General features: G+C 45.0%; 1 protein-coding gene and 1 non-coding gene across 2 annotated transcripts in view; one reads left to right on the top strand and one right to left on the bottom strand.

Moving 5' to 3' along the window:
* KAZN (kazrin, periplakin interacting protein) overlaps positions 1-20,353 on the top strand; it is a 1,222,068-nt gene that overhangs the window by 226,898 nt on the left and 974,817 nt on the right. The gene's annotated exons all lie outside the window — the stretch shown is intronic.
* On the bottom strand, positions 2,948-3,050 carry LOC112131026 (U6 spliceosomal RNA). Its single transcript, XR_002913185.2, has one exon. It is a non-coding gene; the product is annotated as a U6 spliceosomal RNA (small nuclear RNA).

Genomic DNA, 20,353 nt, shown 5'->3' with positions numbered 1-20,353 from the left:
TTTCCTTAGAAACCTCTTCTGTTGGTCAACTAACTCATCACTATGGTGAATGAAGCCCCGTATTCTGGTTTACCATATACCAACCTGAAGTGCAAGGAGCAATAATTCCACAAGAATTACTTCAATAGGGTCGGGGTGGGGGGGTTCATTTTACAGAAGGAAAATCAGGCACAGAGAAATTATGTAAAGTATCCACAATTATACAGTTAGGAATTGGAAGAGCCCAGATTCAAATGCAAGCAATCTGGATCACGAATCCAAGCTTTTAATCACTATGCCTAATAAACACTTTTTAAAAGTCAAGAATATTTATTGAGGACCTACTATGGGTCCACTATGGAATACATCTATGAATAAGATGCCCAAAGATCACTCCCTCATGATGTGAGCACTCAAATGCTTATGTATGTGTGTGAAAAGATAGAAAATAAAGAATAAAAATAGCAAGTAATGTTAGAAGGTGATAAGTTCTGTGAAAAAGAACTAACACACAAGCTAAGGGAGATCAGGGTAGAGAGTTCCAGTTTTCAATAGGGAGGTGAGAATGAGCCTCTTTGAGAAGATGACTTGGAAGAGGCAAGGGAGTTATTTACAGGAATATCTGAGGAAAGAACATTCCAGATGCAGGAAATAGCCAGTGCAAGGCCCAGAGGCAGAAGGTGCCTGATGTGCTCAAGGAGCAACAGGGAAGCCAGCGGGGTTGGAACAGAATGTGTAGAACACAGTAGACGAGGCTAGAGAAGTAATTCCAGATCTCAGAAAAGACTGGCCCCTGCAGGATTCTGAGCAAAGGAGAGACACTATCTGGCAGTGGCTGTGAAAGAGCCAACTGTCAATGGGTGTAGATGGGAAGTGCTGGCACAGGGAGACCCAGGTGAGAGATGATGAAAGCTGGGTGCCAGCAGTGGCAGGGGTAAGAGGTGGTCAGATTCTGAATATGTTTTAAAGAAGAAATAAAAGAATTTGTAATGATTTTAGATGTGCAGCAGAAAGTGAGGCATCAGAGATAACTGTGAAGTGTTTGAGCAAAACTTGAGTAATTCAATAAAACCCAGTTCTTCTTTGAACTTCACTCCTGTGGCCAAGGAATCAATAACCTCTTCTGCCTGGAGCCACTTTTGGATCTCTTTTATCCAGAAGTGCCTCCTTGAATGAGCACACTGCTTTTTGACAGAGAGTTCCTATGTGAGTCATCCCATTTCATTCCCATCACAATCCTCTGAGATTCCACTCCCATGTGATCACTAGGGAAACTGAGATTCAATGAGATAGTTGTTCACCTGACCCAGCTCACATAGTTGATGAGCTGATGTTCTCTATTCTGTTACAGTAGGAGAATATTCTGTTATTATTAAGCCACAGTAGAAGCAATTGCCTCCTGGTTATGAAGTAGCTAATTGCACCTACCAGATCATTTTCATCACCCATGTAGTCTATTGCTTTTAGGCTGTGAGCATTGAAACAGATTGTTCTTCTGAAGGCTTATCTGTAAATACATTCCTTCCATTTGCTGTAGATTTCTACAACATCATGCCTTAAGATCTAAGGCATGATGTTGTCCTTGTTTTTGGACAAAAATGTACCTGTATTATGTTCTACTAGATTAAAACACCTACCTTGGTTTTTGCTATTGTTTGTTTTTTGTTTGTGGCTACTGCTCTGTGACATACTTGTTTTCCCTACTTTGTAAGGAGTAACTTGATAAGCAAGGTGACATTTGATAGCAAAGCAGAGGAATGGGTAGTTGGCAGAGATAATTTTAAAATCCAGAAAAGATGTAAAAATTACGTGGGAATGTAAATAATAGATCAAACCAGCTGTTGTCTGAAATTTCCACCAATATCTTGATGTCATTACTTGGGCAGCCAGAGTCTCTTCCTGCTGGGACAATTCCATGGTTGTGTTTTCGTTGCCATTTTCCTGCAGAGGCCGAAGCTCCACTTTTCTGCATTCTACCTGGTTTTGAGTACACAAAATGAAACACACAGAGGCACGACTTTTTTTTTAAGCTGCATTCATGCTGTGTCGAGGTCACAGATTTTAACCAAGTCAAGCAATGTGGATGTTGAGGCTTCAGGGAGATGGTTGTCTCCAACAGCTGTCAGCCTTTTTGATGTGTATGTACCTTCTGCTGCATCTTCTGCAGGACCATTCCCTCCTAGCATCTCTGTGACTCCAGTTTTCCTCATTGGAAATGAGTGCTTTGTTGCAGAGAAGAGAATCACCCAGAGCAGGTGTGTAGTCAAATGAATTTTTAAGCGAAAATTCCAAATACAGAGAAGAGGAGAGGCAACAGGAGAGGCAAGGATGGAAAGGTGAAGGTTTCTGCTTCTCCTTATGAAATAAATAGGCAATTCCAATACAGTCAACCATTTCATGCCTGGATGGCCGCAATCACCCGCAAATGGGAATGCGGCCTCCCTTCAAGTTCTCCTTCTTCCTGGCTATTCTATTTCTCTGAGATCAATCTTCCCAAATGACTTCTGAGGTGCCCTCCCTTACTGAAAGCCCCCGGTGGGCCTGTGTTATCTATGGGTCAAATACACACCCCTGGTCTCAGTGGTCAAGGACAGAAAGTGATAGAATCCAACCTAAACCCATCCATGCTGGCACCCTATTTTGGGGCCTTTTGTTCACCAGCTCCCAAGTGGCCCAGGCTTCTCCCTTCATCTCTCAGTGATGACCAGTGTGTGGCTGGCCCCTCAGAGGAGCCCTCCCCATTCATTCCGACCCAGGCAAGGGTCTACCTTTCTATGACTTTCCCCCCATTTCCAAGATGCACTTCACATGTAACTCTGTTCCTTTCTTATAACACAAATCACCTTATGTGAATATTTTTGTAGTGCAAAATCACAATTTCAACATTTGATGCCACCTGTTTTGCTATGCCTCACACTGTTTCCTTGGAGCAGGTTCACTAAGGTAAAATGACCTTCTGAAGACTGAACAAAACATGGGAGGCTTCACGAATTGGTGTGACATTCTTACACAGGGGCTGTGCTAGTCTTCTGTGTACCATTCTCATTTTAATATGTGCTGCCGAAGCTAGCCCCTGTGATGACGGCTTCACCACGCCACCCGTCCCTGCCTAGCCAGTGGCTCTCTCTAGCCTCATGCAACCTGGCACCTAATCAGACACTGTTTTATCTGGGTTCAGTCTCATCTTAACCATAATCCAGGCTTGTTAAAGTCAGGGATCTTGCATTCAGCTTCATTGTTAATATCACATCAGTTATCACCATCCTCGGCACAGAATAGACAATGGTGAAACCCACATTTTGATTTAAACTCACAGAGAAGAAGAAGGAAAGATCTTTTCTTATTTATTGCTTAAGCTCTCTGGAAAAGGACATCTTGGTTTATTCACTGATGGCCTTTCTCAGTTCCTGAAGTCCCATCAGTCCCCTCAAGGGTGCTGGCAATGTTTGGTGTGGACGGTGCCTCTGAGGCCCGACCTCTTGCGGGATACTCACTTGTTCATTCATTCATTCTTCCATTCAGAAAGTGTGCACAGAGCACCTGCTCTGCTCTTGGCATGGAAATGTGGTTCGGAAAGAGACAAAATCCAGCTTTCACACGAGCTTGTGGTCAGTCTCCTGTCGGGGGCAGCACTGGGGAGGGGAGAGAGGGAGACACAGCAAACAAGTAAGTGAATCAATAAAGGCTTCCCATTGAGATGCGGCTCTGAGGGAAATGAAACACAGATTGCAGTAGCGAGTGGATAGGGTAATGGAGTGGCTGTGGTGAGGCCTCAGTAGCAAGATCGGATCATCCGCAGGTATGTGAGACTAGTCTCCCAGGAAGAGGGAACAGCAGGTGCCAAAACTGGAAGGCAGGTCTTCTCCATCTCAGCACTATTGACATTTGGGGCTGGATAATCCTCTCTTGTGGAGGGGCATCCTCTGCTCTGTGGGATGTTTGGCAGCTTCTCTGGCCTCTACCCACTGGATGTCAGAAGCACCATCCTCCCCCTGCCCCTGTCCTGATCATGACTATCAAAAATGTCTTTTCTGACCTAGCAAAAATGTGTGGCAATGGGGCTTGGGGGTCAATGGTGGCCCCCAGAAAGATATGTCCATGTCCTAGCCAAACATTCCCAGGGAACTGTGATGGTGACCTTGATTGGAAAAAGGATCTTTGCAGAGGTAATTAAAAGGGTCACAAGGTGAAATCACCCTGGATCATCCAGGTGGGCTTAAGTCCAGTGACAAGTGGAAACAGAGAGGGGAAGACAGAGATACAGAAGAGAAGGCAATGTGAAGACAGAGGCAGACAGCTGGGGACTCTGCCACAAGGAAAACCAAAGCCACCAGCAGCTGGGAGGGTCAAGGGACCATGGTTCCCTGGAGCCTTTTGGGGGAGCGGGGCCCTGCTGACACCTTAGTTTTCAACTCCAGCCTTCAGAACTGGAAGATAGTAAACGTCTGTTAAGTCACCCAATTTGGGGTGACTTCTTACAGCAGCCCCAGGAAAGGCATGCAGGGGAAAAAAGCATCCATGGAAGAAACATTACCCTCAGGCAACAAAGGTCAGGGCAGGTTGCAGGAACCATTACCCTCAGGCAGCAAGGATCAGGGCAGATTTGCGGAACCATTAGATTCAGGCGACAAAGATCAGGGCTGGATTGAGGAACCATGGGAATGCAGGTATAACTGCAGCCTCGGTCAGTAAGGCCAGTGGAGTGTGGTGCGGGGTGGGGTGGGGGGTGGGGGTTGCGGGCAGGTCTTACCTGGCCTTAGAGGCCCTAGTAAGGAATTTAGGGTTTGTTGTTAGTGGGAGGTGTATTAAGCACTGAGGGTTTCAGACTAGCCAGTGACATGATCTGGTTTATATATGTAGCAGATTTTTCTCACTACTTATGTGGATTGTGTTTGTGGTGGAGCAAAGTGAAGCTGGGATTCCTTAGGACACGGTTGCAACTGAAACAGGCAGGACTTTCAGTCACGTGAGGCACAAACACCTTTCTCTCATTGTGGGTTTCCCTAGGGGAAGCAGCCAAAGATAGAAGTTTCCTCCTCTAGAATTCTAACAGGAAAAGGCCTCACATCTCTATTCCATGTATCATAAAGGCAGAAGCCTGCCCCTCCACCCCCTGCCAAGATGCTTAATTTATTTATTACATTTTAAGATGAAGAAACGGAAGCGTAAAAGGAGAAAGTGATACCTCAGGCCCACAGACACAGAAGTATTCACTGGCAGAGCAGGAATCTAAACCCAAGCTTCAGATGTTCTTTCCTGATATGTTTCCTTTACTTGTACAGAGTGGTGCATTTTAGCAAGGGTCTCATTTGAATTTTACAATGACCTAATGACAGACATGGCATAAATATCACCTTTATTTTACAAATGCAAAAGTATGATAATAATAAAAACAACAACAAAAAAATAAGGACAATCAGAGAGGTGAAGTGATTTCCCCAACATCATACAGCTTTGAAGGGGTGGGGTTGTCAATCAACCTTGGGTCTTCTGACTCCTGATCTGATGTTCCTCCTTGGACTGCTCATGCTGGGTCTTGGAAAATGATGATGTAACTACCTAAATCTTAAAAGTCTCCCACCATTGGCCAGGTGCGGTGGGTCACGCCTGTAATCCCAGCACTTTGGGAGGCCAAGGTGGGTGGATCCTTTGAGATCAGGAGTTCAAGACAAGCCTGGCCAACATGGTGAAAACCCGTCTCTACTAAAAATACAAAAATTAGCTAGGCATGATGGTAGGTGCCTGTGATTCCAGCTACTCAGGAGGCTGAGGCAGGAGAATTGCTTGAACCCGGGAGGTGGAGGTTGAAGTGAGCCAAGCTCACATCACTGCACCCCAGCCTGGGTGACAGAATGCGACTCCGTCTCAAACAAAACAAAACAAAAGTTTCCCACCATCTGTTTGCCTCCAGTGACTTCTTTCCAACTGAAAAGTTTTCAATTTATGATTATACGTTGTTCCTTGCCCTTTAGGCAAGTTCAATTTCATTGTCCAGACGCAAAAACTATTTCACAGTGAAGGCTGCACATAAAAAGAAAAATGAGGAAGCGATTTAACATAGGACATGCCAGATCTGAAAACAATTTTAGAGGTAATGTAGGATCCATGAAGCCTATATATGTTTTCCAATAGCTGAGAAAAAGCATACTCCTTTACTGTTTTTTTTTTTTTTGGTCTGAGTGTGTGTTCTGTGCAATAAAAAATAAAGGTTCACATAACACTGGAGCCGTGGTAAAGCCAGGAGTCCAGGAAATCTGACGCTAGTGGGGACAGGGTACTTCCCACTTGGGAAATTAGCAGTGGCTCTGCCTTTCTCTATATCTGTATGTGCTCAGAAGTGCTCCGGGGTCCTCTAACCTTCCCCCGTCATCCTTGATAAGAGATAACACTCTAAATAAATCTAAAATGCTTTCACTTGATTCAGGAGTCTTGCTTTGAAAGAATGCATGGGGTTATGAGAGAAAGGCTGTTCTTTGTGTATGTATCCAGTCTGCAAATTTGGTCACCAGAGGTATATGAAGCCCACACTGTGTGCCAGGCTTTGAGTTGGTGCTTTGAGTCGGTGCTAGGGACACCCTGGCAGAGAGGAGACTTGGGCACTTGGCTCGTGGGGTTGTTCTGTCTGGAGTGAAGAGAGATTTGAGGAAGTGTGGGAATGTTGTGAGGTCCCCGGGTCCACTCATGATGCTGGGAGGACCAGGTGGTCCTGGCAACACTGAATGGGATTTGAGGGCAAGAGGGATCCAGAGTCCGAGTTTACAAGACGATGCCGAATATCAGATCTGAAGGTCCCAGGAGGCTGAGTGGGATTGGAGTAGAAAAGTGCAAGGTTAGGCAGAGCTCAGTGAAGTGAGCCAGTGGGGTGGTGAGCTCCGTGCTCAGTCTGTGAACAGCAGGAGGCCAGGAGATCCCTTTTTGTGTGCCTGGGGGCAAAGCAGTTTCTCAGGGGATAAGGTGGTACTGCACCATCTTTGTGCTTTGGTGCACAATGCTACCAAGGGGTGCTGGTGCCTGAGGCTGGCATGAAGGCCTCTCCATGGGCAGCCAAGTGGGGAGATCTGCTCAGTGAGTCATGCTGTGTTAGTTTGCTAGGACTGCATAGTGATCCTATGGACTGGATGGCTCAAACCATCAACATTTATTTTCTCCCAGTTCTGGGGGCTGGAAGTCCAAGATCAAGACACTTGCAGGGCAGTGGTTGCTCCTGTGGTCTCTCTCCTCGGCTTGCAGGTGGTGGCCTTCCTGCTGCCTCTTCACATGGCTGTTCCTCTGTGTACCCCTGTGGTCTCTTTGTGTGCCCAAATTTCCTCTTCTCATAAGTACGCCAATCATATTGGATTAGGGATCACCCAAACAGCCTCATTTTACCTTAATTTTCTCTTGAAAGCCCCTATCTCCAAATCTAGTCACATGAGATACTGGGGGTTAGGACTTGAACATATGAATTTGAGGGGTGAGGAGGGACATATTCTAGCCCATAACAGGCATCCTCGCTTTTTATTGTCTTTTTGTCTTTGGAGAGCTGAGACTGGAAGACACCCCAGAATAGATGTCACACATTAACCATAGCATCAGGAAATCTCCATTTTCATCTTCAACCCTTCAACCCATCTGATCATTAATTTGGTTCATAAAGCCCTGGTGCTAGAAGTACAATTTTTGACAGACATGAATTGCCTAAACAGAAGCCATTCCATCTTTAAGGGAATTTTAACATAAGACTAGCAGGTAATAAAGCAGATGCATTTGCTCTCTAATTATTTATTTACGGACCCACTTCCCTTGCTGAACCAAGGCTTCCTAAAAGGCACTGATTTTTCTTTGTTTATCTTGGTAACCCACTGCTCAGAGCAGAGTCCAGCACATAGGGAGTCACATGGTACCCTATCTGTGGAGTTGAATTCATTGAAGTTGCTTCACAGTTGAGTGGGTCTTTGTGCCTAGAGAGGAAGGCATGAAAGGGAATGTTTAGTTGGAGGCCAGATAATACAGAAGCCAGACACACTTTTGGTCTTTGGACCCCAGCTTTGTGCTCTTCTTTCCCTCTGCCCCTATGGAGTGAACACTCTGCCAAGCCTAAAAGTCCAGCCCAAATATGTCAGCTTTTTCTTATCCATCAGCCAAGTTCAGGGATATTCCTTCAAGCATCAGGCCTAATTAAATGGGATGTGAAAGGTCAAACTGCCCTGTGCCTCCCACCCGATTCCTCCCCTGAATCCTCCACTTTCCAGTGGGAGAATTGGCAAGAGGGATGGGCTCCTGGTTGGCTGCCCATCTGTGGGGCCATGCTGTGTCTTTGCAGAGCTCAGATGAGTCTGGGGGGAAGGCATCTTGTTGGGGCTCACTCAGTGGCACTCGTCCATCTTCTCCATGTTCTTCTCGTGATGGGTGTTACACTTGTCCATTGTCCATTTTCCCAGCAGCCCACAGGAAAAGAGAGCCATCACATCGAAAAACAGGGCAGGGAATGTGGGAGAGAGAGAAGAGTGAGTGAGCGAGTGAGCGAGAGAGAGAGAGGTTATATGCACGTTCCTATCAATTTGTGAGTTTACTGAAACACTGGTCTTTGTGTAAAGGAAATCATTTCACGATTCTGCCGCCTGATGGATGAAACTCATTTGATCACAAAAGTAAATTAAAAGAAAAGCAGCCCTTGTCACATTTTATGTATGCAGATAATTGAGAGAAGTGAACAAATATAGCCAGCAAACTGCATACATAATACAAGAGAGAACATTTTAAAAAATGAATAAGATTCAGAAACCCTAATCAAATACATTTTACAACAGTCAGTAAGTCTGTCTCTTATTGTCTTTCTGCTGACCATAAGTGAATTAACACTTTCTAATTAAAAGCTTCTTTCCTTGGGCCAAAAATGTTAAGGGCTATCACCTCTCTCATCTTTCTTTTTTTCATTTATGTAGCTCTGAGCATGGTATTGTGGTCTCTCCTTCCAAATGTGTGGGGAGGGAAAGTGGCTGGGGACCCCTCCATCCAGCCATCAGTGGGGACGTCACTCCCATCTGTAATGTGTTCCCACTAACCATGCCAGGCAGCTCCTTCTGTATGCAAGGTGGAACATCTCTCTTTGAAACAAGTGCCTCTTGGTATATTTTCACCACTAATAAGCTGATTTTTTTATTATTAAAAAAAATTCTGAGACCACTTATTTCCTGCTGCCTTATTCATTTGGTTAATGCATGCTGTTTCTGAAAAAATAAATATTAATGTAGCAAGTCTTGTGGGAGCAGGTCTTTGGGGGTGGAGGGAGGAGATCTGTGAGCCTGTGGATAACATATCTGAACCTTCTGCCATCAAAATAATAATTAGTCTTTCCCTGAGTAAAAGTAGTCATTACTTTAGTAACCAGAAAGCTGTGAATGTTTCTTGCTGCCTCTGGGGTTGACTGATTCCTCCTCAGTGAGAATGTCTCTTTTTGGGACCTGATATTAACACTGAGTGTGCTGATTGTCTTGTCAACCCTCTGATACAGGTAGAGAATGCAGCATTTAGGCAATTCTGAAAAGAAAAGCTTTGAATAAGTATCAGTGATCCAAATTGTCAGAGGGTAGGGAGATAGCAGGGGAAACAATGATTAATCAATGAAATGTGATTGGTTAATACTATGCAAGCAGTGTGTATTAGTCCGTTTTTGCATTGCTATGAAGACATACCTGAGACTAAGAAAAAAGGTTTAATCGGCTCCTGGTTTTGCAGGCTGTACAGGTTTCTGCTTCTAGGGAGGCCTCAGGAAACTTACAATCATGGCAGAAGGTGAAGCGGAAGCAAAGCACATTTTCATGTGGCCAGCAGGAGAGAGAGAGAGTGAAGGCGGAAGAGCTATACACTTTCAAACAGCCAGATCTTGTGAGAACTCACTCGCTATCGCAGGAACAGCAAGGAGGAAATCTGCTCCTATGATTTAATTACCTCCCACTGTGTCCCTCCCTCAACACTGGGGATTACAAATTTAACATGAGATTTGGGTGGGGACACATAGCCAAACCGTATTACAGTGTGATGAGTAAGGCCAAAGTTGGAAACACTGTCACTGGTCACCTCTTAGCCAGAGAGGTGTTGAATCAATTTGTTCATTTTTATTAGTCAATCAGATACGTTAGAGTTGAAATGGATCTTGGAATTTGTGTAGTTTGCCTCCTAAGCCCCTAAAACAAACTTAGTTTAGAAGGAGAAACCTTCTCCAGCACATTAGATAGATGTTTTATTGTGTTCTGCTTGGATCTCTTCAATTATGGGGAGCTCAATACTTTTCAAGGCAACCTTATTGACTGTGAGGCAGTGCTAATGGTTGGAAACTTATTTCTTAGTGGCTTTAGTTCAGAATCCTTTGGTTGGAAGTGGAGTGGAAAAAATCCCCTCCACTTTCAGTTAATTGAGCTAAAAGAGGAATTTACTGGGTTACATAACTTTCAAGATTCCAGGTAAAGTAGGGTTCAGGTGAGGCTTGATTCAGGGCTCAAAGGATATCACCAAGCTTCATCTCAGCTCTGTTTCCTTCTAGTTGGCTTTGTCCTCAGGATCTGCTTGGTGGTCTCTGGCAAATTCAGACTCTTTTTTCATGACACCACACCAATGGCTCCCTTCTAATTCTTGGGAGTTTTTGTTCTCTCACTGGCCCAAACTGGATAACATATCAATTCCCGATGACTTCATTTGGGTGCCACCTGCCACTCACCCACAGAGCCTGAGATTGAGATTTGAGCACAAGTAGTTACTGTGGAAGGTGAGCCCAGGGAAAGAGGGAAATTCAATTAAATATATGTAATGAAACTGCTTACTGCTATGAACAAATGAGGCTCAGCCCTACGGGGTCCCTCAGAAATTGTGTAGAATGCCCCCTAGAAGGACAGGATGTGATGGCTCATTGACACCCCATCTCCTGTCTCCACTGGTTGAAGATTATTTTTGGGGCCATTTTCTCCCTTCCACCTCCCCACTCTGGGCTGAATTCAGATGGGATGTGCTAGGGTCAGGGGGTGGGCTTCAGATAAAGGCCTGAGGCAGAAAAGCAGAGGGACACAGCAGGTGCTTGAGCTGTGATACTACCAGGGTCCCAGGAACTGGGCGCCTTGGCTCAGCAGAAACCACAGCTGGGCTGAGGGATACAGAAAGTGACTGCCACCACCAGCCAGGGCCTGTGGCCTGAGCATGCATTTAGCTGACTGGCTAAACCTCCATCACGGGCTACTTTCTTGAAGGTGGGTATGGAAGCTGCTCAAACTACATGCAATGAGAGTGGAGAAAATGTCTCCCAAGAACAAAATCAGGGTGCTATTACCAGAAAAAGGAAGAATGCATGCTGGAGAGCAAAATCAACAAGCATTCACTATACCACTGTTGAGCCAAAACCTGCCTTCTGATAACTTCCACCCATTCGATGGAATGTTACCTCTAAATGGAATATTGAACTAACAATATGTTTCCCCCATACATGACAGCCCCTCAAATATTAGGAGATAATTAGCCTGTCTCCCTTTGGACTTTTCTCTAATCCAGTATGGGTTAGAGAACCCATGCTTGGGTTCTGTAACTATTGGAGGACTTTTCGTGGTGGTCCTAGTCACCGCTGTCTCCAACATCTCCATCATTATGGTCTTCTATGGTCCACTCTTTCAGCTCGTTACAATAGGAAAGATGGGATTAGGTTCATCACAGTAAGGATAGATGTGCACAAGGTTAACCCTTGGGTTAAGAAATTGGGGGCATCTTGTGATGTGACCCTTGAAGTCTACTTTATTACATTCTGGTGATTTGAAAATGGGGAATCTAGCTAGGCGCAGTGGCTCATGCCTGTAATCCCAGCACTTTGGGAGGCTGAGGTGGGCAGATCATGAGGTCAAGAGATTGAGACCATCCTGGCGAACATGGTGAAACCCTGTCTCTACTACAAATACAAAAATTAGCTGGGCATGGTGGTGAGCACCTGTAATCCCAGCTACTTGGGAGGCTGAGGAAGGAGAACGGCTTGGACCCGGGAGGCAGAGGTTGCAGTGAGCTGAGATTGTGCCATTGCACTCCAGCCTGGTGACAGAGTGAGACTCCCTCTCAAAAAAAAAAAAAAAAAAAAAGAAAGAAAGAAAATGGGGGAATCTATGTGTAACTCTCAGTTAGCCAGAAAATAATTTTCTCCTCCATTATCTAGTAATGGGCAATTCCTCAGTGGACAAATGCTGACTTGGCTTGCCCAGTGTCTCTTCTTCTGGTAACAGAATCCTGAATGGCCTCTGTGGAAGCAGCCCCACTTCTGTGCTCAGTGTGGTTGGGATGGATGCATGGCGAAATGAGTGATCTGTTCTTGACCAAGCAGAGTCCTCACACCCTTCTCCAAGGGGTTTGTTGATGGTGACTTGTGACCTTGTCTTGGCTAATTGTCGTAATCCCATCAAGCATGGGCTCATGACCCCAAGGCAGGACTGAGCACAGGATGCCTCCTGAAATATAGGTTTGGGGATGCTGGAGGCTTTTACAGCCATGTGAAGACTGACGATGAAGCCACAAGAGAAACATGAGATGACCAGAAACCAGGTGTGTCACATCCTTTTGACCTCTAAGTCCTGCCTTGATGGAGCAGTCTAGAGTGGACGTTTCATCATAGGAGATGACACAGTTCTGATTCCTGCTTCTGCCACAAAATGAATCCTCGTTAACACATTCATGACATTAAGACATTTAACAGATTGTATCAAATAGTGGGAAAAGAAGTGGATTCAAGTCAGAAGTTCTAGGATTTAGCTGGATGCTACATCTCTCCACTGGGAGACAGGGTCTGAGTCAATTTTCTCATCTGTATGCCTAGATTCTGCTTTCAAGAAGATTAAGCCTGGGTAATAGAAAGTGGTAAGATAAAGTGATGTGATGGACATATGGGTATTGTGGTCCATCTTTATTAAACTACATGGTTAAAAAAAATCATCCACTAGGTCAAAATGGTCAGATCAGTAGCTCCAAGAAGACATAGGCTGAAAGGATCCTCCCTAGATGTTGAAACAACTGTGGACTTTCACAGAACATTTACTATGTGCGATGGACAAGGTATTTTTTAGAGAGGTGGTCTCGTTTCATCTTGACGACTCTGTGAGCCAGGTACTACTACTATTCTGAAATCAAATATGAGGAATTGAAGCTCAAAAAATTAAATGACCTGCCCAAACTCATGTGGCCAGTACAGGCTGACTCCAGGGCAGGTGTTCTTGGCTATTATCCTAGGCCTTAGTCAAAGATCATTTTATTGGTAACAGTAGAAACCTGTGTGGGCAAACACCATACAGCTACTAAATAAAGGTGTATAGTCATGAATTTGTTTTCAAAACAAAAGAGATATTAGCGGCATATTCTTTTCTAAATGATCCGCCTTGGGATTTCCAGCTTCCAGGCCTGTGCTTTCATGGTACTCTCGGAACACACTGGCCTTCACCTCCTCCCCATTTTTCTCTGCTTGATTGTTATTAATCACATAAACAACTTGACAGCAATAAAAAGGGAAAATGGAAAGAGAGAAAAATTACCCATAGTTCTATCCATTCTTTAAATCTCAGATTCAATGACATATTATCCAACAAATTGTCCTTGGAGTGTACTGCCTCTCACAAGCATGCATGCATGTGTACCTGTGCGTGCACACACACACACACACAGACGTGCACACATGCACACATACACTCACACACTCACACTCATTATTACATTGGTGCAAAAGTAATTGCAGTTTTTGTCATTGAAAGTAATGGCAAAAACTGCAATTACTTTTGCACCAACCTGCAACCTGATTGGTAGGATTGTATGTTCTTTCTTTCACTGGACTGCAGTGGCAGCACCCAGGCCTGCTCATCTCCGCTTCCTTCACAGCACCCTGTGAGGAGGCCTTGCCCACATCACCTGCTCAGTAATTATTTGTGGAATTACAAGCAGCATATAGTAAAATTTTATGTTCCTCTTCAAGGGACAGTGAGTAATGACACAGATTTAAAGTCAGCCGAATAGCTGGTATCTGGCTCTCAGTCTTGGCGAGGTTTCGAGTGGTTCTTAAAAGTTGACATTCTTCCTGGACTTGCAGTGTGATTGCATGAGGCTCTCCAGGGAATAAAAATTAGCCTGCTGTCTGAAATGTTTATGAAAACAGCTAAATTTAGATGATCAAAGATTTTGGGAATCCAGGGACCCTTGAGATTGAAGACTGTGGTATCTTTTACAAGCATCTCGAATGGCAAAGGTTTTTTCTTCAGAAATTCCCCTTCAGAGGCATTTAAAGTTCTAGTTGGAAGCTGTTTTAATTTCTCTTTAATTGGTGGGATGGAGCGAGGTCTCATTTAAGTAGACCACTTGAACATTTTCTTTTCCTCTGTTCATTGGCTCCAAGCTAACTTTTGAAGAGAGTGTTGCTTTTGACCAAACTGGAATTAATTCTAAAAGAGAAGGCAGGTCTGTCGCTCAAGTTTAACATGTGGATGAATTTGCCATCTCGAATTAAAATGGAGGCTGCTCAAAAGATTCCAAAAGGAACTATCCTCTATAATTTTGCTTAAAATGTAGGAAATATGTTAAAGTCACAGAGATGAGAAACTTGCTCTAAGTCTTGCTTTTCCCATCAGAAAGCCCCCACTTTAAACTTGGTTCATGGAACAATAATTGGCATTCTTGTTACTGGCTCCCAAGCAGTGATTTGTTGTGGATGTCTCTGAAGGATGGGGGAGAGACAGGAGACCCTGGGGAAGAGGAGGGTCTTTGTGGAAAACCCATTAAGGCCTCAGAGAGCAAAGCTAAAGGATCACATCTTGGTTGGGAAGTCAACACTGTTGATTTCTGGGTGGCTATTTGGTTTGTACTGAATCTCCCATGGAGGGAGTCAGGACTGTGGAGTTTTGGGGAGCCCCAGCCTCAGTAGGGCACAAAGGGATGTCCTCTGGCTCACTCCATCTCCCCGTGACCTTGAGCAAACTATTTAGCCTCACGGGGCCTCAGATGCCCACCTGTGAAGTAGGAAAGGTGATAGCCCTCACCTTACAGAGTGTCAGGGAACTAACCCAGGTATTGTGTGGAAAGCTTTATAAAGTGCTTAACCCAGAGCCTGGCACTTAAGTATTATTAAACGATTGCAAAGTGGGTGAAAGAAAATGCAAGCAGGACACTTTGTTGAAATACAGGAGATCAGTGGCAAAATCCTCCTCAGTCACGCAAATAAGACAGAATGCTGCGGAAAGGTATTCCATAAATTCCAAAGAGCTTCCCAGCAGAGGTGACTTAGGGCCCAGGTGCACAGTACCCTGGAAAGAAGAGTGGGAGATAACTAACCCATGAGGGAGGGGAAGGCCAGGGATGGGAATGTGGCTTCTCCCCAGCTGCTTGCTGCCTCCTGGCTTGACTTCATGAGGTTAGTTTGTTTGTAAACAGAATGCTCCAAATTGCAACTCTTTGCCAATCCTGTGCCCAAGTGGAAGAGCCTCTAATGAGTCAAAGCCTTAGTAATGACTGCAGTAAGCCCTGCTGGAGTGCATGGGGACTAGGACCAAGTGAGGAGGAGAGGTCCTCAAGCTTTCAGTGGGGCCGGGGGCTTGGGGTTGAAGCCAGGAGTCACTAAAGACCACCCGAAGCCGAGGGAGAGAAAGACTTTGCCAGCCAGGCCACAGCTTCCTTTAGGGTTGTGAAGTTTCCTTTGAAGCTCAGGAAGGATTTCTCCTCTTTGTCTTCTGAGGCAGGAGCTAACATGCCCTGGGTTTTCCCAACAAGCGAGGAAGGAAGGGACGCTGCTGGGAAGTCAAAGGGAAATGCTTTCATTAAGGAACCATCCCAGCCAAAGCTCCGGGAATGGAGTCCAGCCCAGTCCTTAGGAATATGCTTGGGTGGGATCATTCACACCAGAGGTGATGGTCAGGCAGGTGCACACCCAGGGCTTCCCTTCTGGTCTTCAAAGCAACACCACTGAAATCTAGAAGAAAGTTTCTGTAAGAGGTAAGGTGTTCCCAGATGCATGGGTCAGGTGGCCCTACAGCCCTGGGCAGCTGCACTATACTGGCCCTTCCCAATATGGATCATCCATCTACTGACCAGAAGCAGAGATTTCAGGCTGGCTGGGACTCACAGGGTTGACTCTGTGCCTTGAGGGCTCAACACATGAGCTTTGGAGCCACACTGCTTAGGCTCAAGTTCTATTGATACCACCTCTCAGCTGGGTGTCCTTCAGCAAGTTGCTTAACCTCTGTGGCTTGGTTTCCTCATCTGCAAAATAATAATAATAATAATATTCATGTTAGGGGATGACTGCAGAGATTGAATCTGTTCAAACATGTAAACTGCTGACAACAGTATCTGGCAATGAGTAAGCCTACAACAAATATGAGGCTTTTTTTTTTTTCTTTCTTTTTTTTTTTTTTGAGACGGAGTTTTGCTCTCATTGCCCAGGCTGGAGTGCAATGGCACGATCTCATCTCACTGCAACCTCCGCTTCCCGGGTTTAAGTGATTCTCCTGCCTCAGCTTCCCGAGTAGTTGGGATTACAGGCATGTGCCACCATGCCCAGGCAGCCCATTCTATCTTTGATTAGGCCTATCAGTTAAGGAATTCTTCCAGGGGCTTCGGTGTATATCTGAGCCAGACCACATAATAGATGAGTAATTCTCTTTTAAAGCTTTGATTTCCCATCTATGAAATGGGGATAATAGTATGGGCTTTGCAAAAATGTTGGAAAGATTAAATGTAGTATACAATACTAGCATTAAATAAATGTTACTGTGTGTGTGTGTGTATACATATCCTGTATGTTAAAATGCGTTCAGTTGCAACTACTAGAAAATCTGCCCACATCTGACAAACTGTATAGAAATGTATTCTAGCACTTAACAGGAAGTCCTGAGGCAGGGCGAGCTTCAGGGCTGGTTGACTCGGAAGCTCAGTGATGTCATCAAGGACACAGGTTCTTTCCATTTCTCTTCCCTGCCATTATCAAGCTGGTAGCCACAGGGCTTAAGCAGATCTAGGAGTCATGTCCAGACTTGACCACATTCAGAAGGAAGAAAGACCTGTTCCTTCTATGGTTCACTCTGAGAAGTTAGGAAAGTTCCCTGGAAGTATCCCAGTGGAACTTCTCTAATGTCTCATTGGTCACATGTATGTCCCATGCCTGCACCAGAACCAGTCACTGGAAGAGGAAACAGGATTCCCTCAGACCAGTTCCCTCAGCCTTCCCTAGAACTCCCACGAGGTCATCCTGGAAAGGGAAGGTGGACATCTCCGCATTGTTGGGATTCTGCTAGGAATGCAGAAGTGGGAGAAGATATCAGGCAGGCAACGGCATACATCGCAGAGCCCAGGCTCGTTTCTCAACAGCTCCCCCATCGCACCATCTCCGTCCATGCCAGGTTTCATCCGCTTTCCCATTTTGGAAGCGTGTGTTCATGCTTTCTTTTCTAGGCATCTTGACTCCCACTAGTGGAATGAATGGGCAAGGCTGTGTGTTTCTAATGCTAACAGATGCTTCTGTGTTCCAAGGCAGGCATGGCTCTTCCAACACTAAGAATGGATCTAGTTTTACACATCACATGCCTGGTTCAGGGAGATTTAGAATTATACAAATTGTGCCAGGGCTGATGGACTCAAAGAGGCATGGCCAGCACATGTGGATGAAGTTAATGTCTGGGCTGGCCTTCCCAGAAAAGTGGCAGCCTTCTCTCCTTTCATTCTTTCATTCTTCATAGTAGTTGCCCATAGAGAGCACATTCGAGAAGGCTGTAGAAAACATTGTAACCCCTTAATGCATTAATTTCTACCACTTCCCAAATACAGCCCAATGAGTTGTCCCATGCTAATTTCTCCTCTGTCCTGGACAGTGGCCACTCCTTTGCTCCTATCCAAATTTGCTTTGCCCATAGCTCATTGCTGCAAGATACTGCAGGGAGAAGGCAAGCTGATGCGGTACACCAAGCTTCTTGCTATGGTAATGGCTACTGTGTCATCATTCTGGCAAAACCTATTTGGAATTCAAGCACTTTTATTTGTTTGGTTTGGTTTACCTGAAATCCATATCTTAAGCCTCCACTGCCGATGTCCTTCCCATCACATCACACGTATAGTTTACTAATCCTTCCAAGTCTAGTTCAGACACTGCCTCTTTCCTGAACACTTTGCTGGTTGCACAGCTAGGGAATTTGTTGTTGTTGTTGTTCCTCCCGGAGCTCCTAGCCCCATTATCCTATTCCACTTTTGCTCCCTGCAATGTGCTTGACCTGATATTTTGGTTATTTATAAACTTGTATTTTCCCTCCTCTGGACAATTAGCTTCTGCAGAGGTGGCCAGTGGCCAGGGCTGATTGTTATTAGCCTCCTACCCAGTGCCCAGCAGGGCATGGGCTGCAGGGCCGTAGAGGAGAGAATACAGTTCCAGAAAAAGGAATTCCAGATCCCTATTTGGCATCAGCCATGCTCTGGGCCTCAATTTTCTTTATCCATGAGATGAAAGGATCAGGTCAGATTTTCTCTAAAATTCTTTATGGTCAAATAGGCTTTTGATAAAGCATGGAGTAATTGATTTACTCAAGTGTGGAAGGAGGGAAAGGGGATTTGAGGCAAATGTGTATGTGTGTGTGTGTGTGCTATGTATGTGTGTGTGTTAAGTAGGAAGGAGGAAAGTGGCCAGCTTTCTTGTTGACACACCGTATAGGCATCCAGGAAAGTCTTCAAAAATGAGTCTGGCTCTAGGAACTGTAGAGAGGCAGGTGTCAAACCCAACTCTCTTTCTCCTGAAAGAGGTGATTTACAGGGTAGTCCTTAAAGGGAAGGGCTTTATGATTAGACAGAGGCAGGTTTAAATCCTGGCTCCATCAGTTAGAAAGTGTGATTTTGAACAAGCTATCTAATCTTTCTAAGCCTCAATTTCCTTATCTGTAAAATTGGGATAATATGAGGATTTGATTCAAGAAGACACATGGCTATGAGGATTAAATGAGATAATATATCTAAGGCACCCAGCACAAGGCCTGGCATACAGAAAGTGCTTTGCAGGTGTAATAATAATTATAATAATTATTAATGAAGATCTCGATAATTATAAGATGAAAACAGTTAAACGTTAAGTCCCCAGAAAACATTTGGATGATCTCCATTCTCTTCTGATAATACAAAATATTTTTTATTTTGTATTTAGAGGGAGGGAGGCCTTCCCACCCCCCTTTTTGCTATCCCATATTTTCTTTCCTCTTTTTCTTGACTTTTAAAAGAAAAAGAGCCCAATTATTCTTTTTAGCCTTTGAACACATTTTAGTTGTTTCCATAGCAAGTTTTAGACCTGCTTTGCCTGTAGTTCTTACACACGTGTAAACTGCTCCACCACTCCCGCCCGCCTGCCTCCCCCACCACCCCACCCAGAAGTTTCGGGCTTCTCTGGAAGGTTTATGTGTCACTCTTCATTATAATGACTTTTAAGGACAAGCAGCCTGAGTCTGTACCTGTCCAGGTGACGGGAGATCAGCTGGGAAGATGCCCTCATTCTCTGGGAAGAAAGACGTCCTGTCTAATCCTTGGCAGGCAGCAGAGGAGTGATGATGCTCACAGACCGATGCCTTCCGCATCTCGCCTGCCAAGTATGAGTGGCATGTGAACAACGCTCCGCTCAGCAGTTCTGGGCAGGTGCCCAGGCCCAGCTAGGATGGTCCCTGTGGCCCTGGAGGAACCATGCCAAGAATCTACACACTGCCAAAAGCTTTCCTCCCTGGACGCCATTCTGGCTGCTTAATTCTCCTGGCAAGCTGTTTCTAGATCATTCTTCTAAACTTCCCCAGAAAACCCCCAGAAAAGGAATAGGAAAACCTGGAAATTGTGGGGAAGCATTTGGATCTTCTCCATGACACTGTTGAAGTGATTACCATTAAAAAAAAAAACAACAACAACTAAAAATAGCTGCTTGGAGAAAATGACATGCTTGCCCCAAGTGGTCACATGGGGACCTGGCCACAGAAGCTATGTCTCTGCTTACTCCCTCCGGGGCCTGAGAGCACAGAGGTTCCCGACGCCCACCTGTTGGCATAGACCCTTTCCAAGGGTCAGCCCCATAGGTTTCTTCAGGGGGTAAAACTCATCCCTCCCTGATGGAACCAGATGTAACGAACGGCTCATTTATAATAATAAAAAAAATTCCTCTGGTCTCTGCGGTGATGCCACGACTCCAAGGAGAAATGGTGGTTGTGGGACCCATTTGCCATGTAAATCACCCCTTGGGCCTCAAAGAATTGAGATTAGAGGGGAAACAGCCTGAAAGCCAATTTGCTTTCAATAATTTGAGACCCTGTCGGGTTGGGTACCTGCTTGGACGATAAGTAGTTTTAGCCTAAGGCAAACTGAGTGAAAATAGGCAGAAAAATCAGTGAGT

Source organism: Pongo abelii, chromosome 1 (genome assembly GCF_028885655.2).
Source record: "Pongo abelii isolate AG06213 chromosome 1, NHGRI_mPonAbe1-v2.0_pri, whole genome shotgun sequence".
Lineage (NCBI taxonomy): Eukaryota > Metazoa > Chordata > Mammalia > Primates > Hominidae > Pongo > Pongo abelii.
The sequence above is the reverse complement of the archived record's forward strand: the minus strand, read 5'-3'. Positions and strand labels throughout refer to the sequence as shown.